This window comes from Chrysochloris asiatica, unplaced genomic scaffold, assembly GCF_000296735.1.
Source record: "Chrysochloris asiatica unplaced genomic scaffold, ChrAsi1.0 scaffold00171, whole genome shotgun sequence".
In the NCBI taxonomy this organism is placed as follows: Eukaryota; Metazoa; Chordata; class Mammalia; order Afrosoricida; family Chrysochloridae; genus Chrysochloris; species Chrysochloris asiatica.
The window spans coordinates 6,909,576-6,918,199 of NW_006408689.1; positions in this window are offsets into that span (position 1 = coordinate 6,909,576).

The following is an 8,624-nucleotide window of genomic DNA, read 5'->3' on the forward strand; positions in this document are numbered from 1 at the left end:
AAATAGTTTATATAAAGAAAAAAATGTATCAGTAATTCTTATTTAAATTTGAATGCTACTAGCTGAGAAACTGGTAACCTGAGAGAGCAAATAGGTCCCAAACTGTTAGAAGTATTTGGGGAAAACCATTTGTAAAATATTGTTGTGGTGGTTGTTAGGTACCATTGAGTCGATTCTGACTCATAGCGACCCTATGCACAACAGAACAGAATGCTGCCAGGTCCTGCACCATACTCACAATTGTTGGTACACTTGAGCCCATTGCTGCTGCCACTGTGTCAATTCATCTAGTCCACTTTACCAAGCATGATGTCCTTCTCCAGGGGACTGGTCCCTTGTGATACTATGTTCGAAGCAAGAGGGATGAAATCAGGTCCTCCTAGCTTCTAAGAAGCATTCTGGCTGTTCTTCTTCCAACATAGATTTGTTTGTAAAATATGCTGGCAATATGCAAATTTGAGTTACAGATCATCTATGATACTTGAACCCACCAACTTATTGCTTCCCTTGCTCATTCAAAGTAATGCTACCTGAAATGCGTTGCTTCTTAATGCAAAGGATGAATTCCTTTGTTTCATGTTCAGTGTTTAAGAAAATGTTCAGTTAACCATTGTTACTCAGAGACAGAGAAGGACTGAACTTAACTTTTTATCAGAAAATTTTACTGCTTTTCTGAACCCATTTATTAACATTTCTAATCCTAGCTACATATATTAGTAGAGGATTTACACGTATTGAAAATTCACTGTCATTAGACTAATTTGTATCTTAAATTTAAACAATATCTTTGCACTACACTTCTTTTTAATTTGAATAAGTAAAATTTGTTTGTATACGAACAGGGAAATATCATCATATTCCAAACCAGATATTCCTACATTCATAAAATACTCCCCTTTCAATAGGAAGATTATTTTAGAGTCAATAAACTAAGCTCTAATTTAGAAGGAAATATCTATCTTTCCTATTTGTCTAGTAACTTGAAATCTTTGACGTAACTGTTATTATTGCTGTTAGGGGCTCTTGAGTTAGTTCTTACTTATACAACAGAACAAAATTCCACCAAGTCCAGCACCATCCTCATATTTGTGGCTACTCTTCAGCCCACTGCTGCCCCTGTGACAATCCATCTCTTTAGGAGCCTCCCACTTTTTTACTGACCAGCCACTTTAGCAAGCATGATGTCCTTCTCCAGGGACAGGTCCCTTCTGATGATGTGTCCTAAGTATGAGAGACAAGTTTGTCCATCTTGGCTTCTAAGGACCATTCTGGTTGTACTTCTTCCAACACAGATTTGTTCTTCTGGAAATCCATGGTACCTTTACTATTCTTCTTCAACACCATATCTCAAATGCATCAATAATATGCATCTATATGAGGTTATTGAAAATATAATGGCTAGGGTCTAGTGCACTTTAGTCCTCAAACTGATATCTTTGTTCTTGAACACGTCAAAGAGATCTCGTGCAGTAGATTTGCCTAATGCAATATATCCTTGGATTTCTTGAATGTTGCTTCCATGAGTGTTGAAGGTTGTTGTTGTTAGGCACCATCCAGTTGCTACCAACTCATAGTGACTCTATGTACAACAGAACAAAATACTTCCTGGTCCTGCGCCAAACTCAAAATTGTTGCTACATTTGAGCCCATTGCTGCTGCCACTGTGTAAATCTATCTCGTTAGGAGTTTTCCTCTTTTTCGGTGACCCTCCACTTTACCAAGCATGTCTTTCTCCAGTGACTTCTGAAGTAAGAGAGATGAACTTCGGTCATCCCAACTTCTAAGGAGCATTCCAGCTGTACTTCTTTCAATAGAGATTTATTTGTTCCTTTGGCAGTCCATGGTACATTAAATATTGTCCTCCAGCACCATAACCCAAACACATCAATTTTTCTACAATCTTCCTTATTCATTGTCCAACTTTGACATGCATAAGGCTATTGAAAATACCATGACATGGGTCAGGGACACCTTAATCCTCGAACCGATAGCTTTGCTCTTGAACACTTTAAAGAGATTTTATGCAACAGATTTTCTTAAAGCAATGCATCGTTTGATTTCTTGACTATGACTTCCATGAATGTTGATGACTGATCTGAGAAAAATGAAGTATTTGACAATTGTAATCTTTTCTCCTTTTATCTTGATGTTATTTATTGATCCACCAATAAGTATTTTTGTTTTCTTTAAACTGAGGTGCAATCCATACTGAAGGCTGTGGTCTTTGATCTTTATCAGTAAATATTTTAAGTTCTCTTTGCTTTCAGCAAGCAAGGTTGTGTCATCTGCATATCACAGGTTGTTAGTGAGTTTTCCTCCAGTCATGATGCCACTGTACAACATGGATTGCTCATCACATAACCCAGCTTCTTGGATTATTTGTTCAGCATACAGATTGATTAACTATGGTGAAAGAATACAACTCTGGTACACACCTTTCCTAGTTTTTAAACCATTAAGTGTTTCCTTGTTCTATTCGAACAACTGCCTCTTAGTCAGTATACAGGTTCTTTGTGTGCACAATTAAGTGTTTCAAAATACTCATTTTCCACAATGTTGTCCATAGCTTGTCATGATCCATACAATCAAAAGCCTTTGTGTATTAAAAAAAAAAAAAAAAAAAGCACAGGTAAACTTATTTATGATATCCTCTGCTTTCAGTCAACATCCATTCAACGTCAGCAATAATACCCTTGTTCCAGGTCCTCATCTGAATCTAGCTTAAAGCTCTGGCAGTTCCTTGTTAGTGTACGGTTGCAGTCATTCTTGAAGTATCTTTAGCACTTGCATGAAATATTAATGATATTGTCCAATGATTTCTACATTCCAATGGGACACCTGTCTTTGAAATGGGCAGAAACATGGATCTCTTGCAATCAATTGGCCAAGTAGCCAATTTCTTTCTTTTTTAAAGGTTTTTACTGTGGATTGAGCGAAATTTTACAGGACAGATAATCAGTTTTACATTCAACAAATCATATATCTTGTTTCATTACAATGATTATAATCCACTCCATGTACCATCAGTTAACAGTATTTCTATCTATTCATAGAATCCTTCAAAAATGCAAGTCGAGGCTTGAATTTTTTCTTCAGTTCTTTCAGCTTGAGAAATAGTGAACATGTTTTTTCCTTTTGGTTTTTTAACTCCAGGTCTTTGCACATTTCATTATAATATTTGACTTTGTTTTCTCGAGATGCCCTTTGAAATATTCTATCCAGCTCTTGTGTCTTCTCCTTTCTTCCATTTGATTTAGCATCTCTAAAATGGAGAACAATTTTTGAGTCTCTTCTGACATACATTTTGGACTTTATTTCTTTTCTTCTTAATGACTTTTTGCTTTCTTCCTGTACAATGTTCTTACTGTCATCCCACAACTCTTCTGGTTTTTGGTCATTAGTGTCTAAAGCATCAAATTTGCTCTGGTGATTCAAGTTCACCAGAAGCTCCTTGGAAACCCTATGCAGGTCACTATGTGTTGGAACTGACTGGATGACATTTAACAATAACAACAATGACACCCTTGTTAAAAAAGATGGCTGGTATGGAGCCTGGGCCTGCTGGAATCCATCCTGCCAGAAGCCCAAACTTATATACATATGAAAGGGATTAGTCCAAGGGAGAAGAAAAGATTGAACTTGAGTGTCTTAAAAGGTTTATGTGCTTGAATTCCTTATAGATGCTGGCTTCTCTTTTGTGGTGCTGTGGGTTAATGCGCTGAACTGCAAAATCTGTTTGACATTCAAAACCAGCAGTCCAAGTTCACCAGCTACTCCTTGAAAACCCTGTACAGGGTTACTATGGGTCAGAACCAACTCATCGGCACTTAACAACAACAACAAATTCCTGTAAAATAGACATACATATGTGATAGCAATATTGGAACTTATGATTACAGAGAGCTTGCAAACCCACCTTTAGCCTATACTTGGATTGAATTTGGTAAAAGAGGAGTTAGAAGTTGCAGAGTAGGGAGCCTTAGGTGGGTGGTATCTTGAATGCAACCCAGAGCCTTCAGAGTTGGTAAATTTGCATTTGATAAGACATGCAGACCAACCCAGAACTGATGGGAGAACAGATTCATGCAGGTGAAAAGCAGTTTGGCATTTTGAGGTATGGAGGCATCAAAGCAAGGAAACTGGGCCCATCAGAGAAAATCCCATCCTAGGACTGAAAGTTAAAGGGAACCAGCGAGCCAGATGCTCCCTGGTGACTACCTGGGTCTGCGTGTGAATAGAATTGGGGGAAATGCAGCAATGAAGATGCAGGCTGAGTTTGGATATGTCCTATTAGCACCCATTGACCTTGAGCTAAGAGGAGCCAGAAGGCTATTAGGAAGTTGTGTGAACTCCTGAGCCCACAGACACTGACCTAACCCATGGGAGCTGGGGCTGAAAGTGAAGGTGCCAGCTGGTTTGAAGTGCAGGGAGATGTGAGTACACTCCAAAACTTGTAGCTAGTACCCATTTGACCTAGCTTAGAAGACTAGAGTTAAACAGACCAACTTGATCAGATGAAGATAAAGAAGATGCTGTGTTGTTGTTGTTGTTAAGTACCGTGGAGTTGGTTCTGACTCATAGTGACCCTGCACAGGGTTTCCGAGGCTGTAAATCTTTACGGGAGCAGAAAGCCTCATCTTTCTCCCGCCGAACTTCCGGTAGTTTCAAACTGCCGACCTTGAGGTTAGCAGCCCGATTCATTACCACTACTGTGAGCAAGTGTTAATTGCTACAATTTTCATCAAACTGGACTTTTGCTTATGTATGCAGTTGCTCAAAATTCCAACCAGAATTGAAGATACTTCAGATCAAGGATCATGATTGTCTCCTCAGTTTACTGCATTGTTGTTAAGTGCTGTTGAGCTGGTTGATAGGGACAGGCAGTTTGATGTACTGTGGTAACTTGTGAGTTGCTGTGATTATGGGAACTATGCTACAAGTAATTTAAATACCACCAGAGTTGCCCACGGTGGACAGGTTTCAGATGAGCTTCCAGACGAAGACCAACTAGAAAGAAGGAAAGATGAATTACTTCTAAAATTTAGTCACTGAAAACCTTATGAATAGCAAAGAAACACAGTAAGATGTAGTGCCGGGAAATGAGCCCCTCAAGTTGGAAGGCACTCAAAATGTGACTAAGGAATAGCTGCCTTCTCAAAGTAGAGTTGACCATGATGACCCGAATGGAGTAAAGCCCATGGGAGTAAAACCCTTGGGACCTTCATTAGCTAATGGGCACAACTCAAAATGAAGACGAACAACAGTAACATCCATTAATAATAGGGACATGGAATGTACGAAGTATGACTCTAGGAAAATTGGAAACTGTCAAAATGGAAAGCATAAACTTAGGCATTAGTGAGCTGAAATGGACTGGTATTGGCCATTTTGAATCTGACAACCACATGATTTACTATGCCAGGAATAACAAATTGAAGAGGAATGGTGTAGCTTTCATTGTCAAAGAAACATATCAAAACAGTCATGAGATGTAATGCTGTCTGTGCCTACAGGGTAGATTAGTTAATACCACTATTATTCAAATTTACGCACCAACTACTAAAGCCAGTGAGGATGAAATAGAAGAATTCTGCCAACTTCTTCAATCTGAAATTGCTCAAACATACAATCAAGATGTATTGATCATTACTAGTGATTGGAATGCAAAGGTGGGAAACAAAGAGGAAAGATCGGTACTTGGCAAATATGGTCTTGGTGATAGAAATGATGCTGAAGATCACGTGATAGAATTCTGCAAAACCAATGATTTGTTCATTTCAAATACCTTCTTTAGACAGCAAAAGAGACGATTATACACATGGACCTCACCAGATGGAATACACAGAAATCAAATGGACTACATCTGTGGAAAGAGGTGGTGGAAAAGCTCCATATTATCAGCTAAAACAAGGCCAGGGGCAGATTGTGAAACAGGCCATCAGTTGCTCATATGCAAATTCAGACTGAAGCTGAAGAAAATGAAAACAAGTCGACGAAAGCAAAAATATGAGCTTGAATACATTCCACCTGAATTTAGAGATCATTTGAAGAACAGATTTGATACATTAAACACTAAAGACCGAAGACCAGAAGAGTTGTGGGATGACATCAAGAACATCATATGTGAAGAGAGCAAAAAGTCATTAAGAAGACAAGTAAGAAGTAAAAGATCAAAATGGATGTCAGAAGAGACACTGAAACTTGCTCACCAGAGTAGAGATGCTAAAGAAAATGGAAGAAATAAGGAGGTACAAGAGATGAACAGAAAATTTCAAAGGTCTACTCAAGAAGATACAGTTAAATATTACAACAAAATGTGCAAAGATCTGGAGTCAGAAAACCAAAAAGGAAGAACACACTCAGCATTTCTCAAATTGGGGGAACTGAAGAAAAAATTCAAGCCTCGATTTTCCTTATTGAAGGATTCTCTGGGGAAATTACTGAATGATGCAGAAAGCATCAAGAGAAGATGGAAGGAATACACAGAGTATTCCTGGTTGCTGTTCAACTATTTCAAGAGGTAGCATATGATTAAGAGCCAGTGATACTGAAGGAAGAAGCCCAAGGTACATTGAAGGAATTGGCAAAGAATAAAGCACCAGGAATTAATGGAGTGAAAATTGAAATCTTTCAAGCAAGTGAGGAGGCACTAGAGACACTCATTCATCTATGCCAAGAAATCTTGAAAACAACTATCGGGACAACTGATGGGAAGAGATCCATATTTGAGCCCATTCCAAAGAGAGGTGACCCAACGGAATGTGGAAATCATCGGACAGTCTCTTTGATATCCCATGCGAGTAAAGTTTTACTCAAGGTAATACATAAATGGTTGCAATCATACATTGACAAGAGAACTTCCAGAGGTTCAAGCCGGATTCAGAAGAGGACATGGAACGAGGAATATCATTGTTGGTTATCTGATGGATCTTGGCTGAAAGCAAAGAATACCAGAAAGATGTTTACCTGTTGTGAGAATGCTCGCAACTAATAAAGGCAATTACTTTCTGGGGCTTCTGGATTCTAATATTGAGCTTTACTGAAAGAGACAAACACATTTTGACACTCTATTGACAGATCTAACTTGCTCATTCCTACCTCATCTTCTGAGTTTCATAAAATCCTACTAGACATCTCACAATCTACCAGTCACACTGGAGTTCCAAAGAGGAAAGTCAATCATAAGACAAAAGGTAAAAGAACAAGATGTTGTTGTTGTTCAGTGTTGTAGAGTCAGTTCCAACCCATAGCAATTCTGTATAGGGTTTCCAAGGCACAGCTGGTGAGCTTGAACTGCTAATCTTGCAGTTCAAATGGCTTTGCAGTCTGGCACATTAACCCACAGTATCAGACCAGGACTCCAAAAAGAACAAGATAGAATACCATATTTTTCAGGGTTTTCTCCTCCAGTTGCTGTACATGCCATAAACCCTATCACTAAGGGTGAAGCAGCCTTTTTGTGATACAATGAATTGTTTCTATGTTTTTTAGACATAGTCTTATTGGTGTTGTTGTTAGGTACCATCGAGTCAGTACCAACTCATAGTGACCTTATGCACAGTAGAACAAAACACTGTCCGATTCTGGGCCAGCCTCAATATTGTTGTCACACTGGAGCCCATTGATGCTGCCACTTTGCCAATTCATCTTGTTGGGGGTCTTCCTCTTTTTCTCTGACCCTCCACCTTACCCAACATGATATTGTTCTCCAGTGACTAGTCCCTCCTGACAATATGTCAGAAGTATAAGAGGTGAAGTTTGGCCATCTTGGCCTCCAAGGAGCACTCTGGCTGCACGTCTTCCAACACAGATCAGTATGTTCTTTTGGCAGCCCGTGGCTCTTTCAATATTCTCCTCCAATACCATAACTCAAAAGCATCAATTCTTGTTCCTTATTCACTGTCCAGCTTTCACATGCATATGAGGTTACTGAAAATACCAGAGCTTGGGTCAGGTGTACCTTAGTCTTCAAGCTGACATCTTTGTTCTTCAACATTTTAAAAAGTTCTTGTGCAGCAGATTTGCTTAATGCAATACGTTGTTTGATTTCTTGACTGCTGCTTCCATGAGTATTGATAGTTGATCCAAGAAGAATGAAGTCCTTGACAATTTCAATCTTTTCTCCGTTGATAAGAATGTTGTTCATTGGTCCAGTGGTGAGGATTTTTGTTTTCTTTACATTGAGATGTAATCCATACTGAAGGCTGTGTTCTTTGATCTCCATCAGTAAATATTTGAAGTCTTCTTCACTTTCAGAAAGCAAGGTTATATTATCTGCATACCTCAAGTTGTTAATGAGTCTTCCTCCAATCCTGATGCCATGTTTTTCTTCATATAACCCAGCTTCTCATATTATCTGCTCAGCATACAGGTTGAATAAGTATGGTGAAAGAATACAACCCTGTCACACACCTTTCTTAATTTTAAACAATTTGGTGTTCCATGTTCTGTTCGAACAACTGCCTCTTGGTCCATGTACAGATTCTTCATGAGCACAATTAAGTATTCCAGAATACTCATACTTTGCAATGCTGTTCATAGCTTGTCATGACCCACACAATTGAAATCCTTTGTATAGTCAATAAAACACAGGTAAACATCTTTCTGATGACGTACGTAGTCTT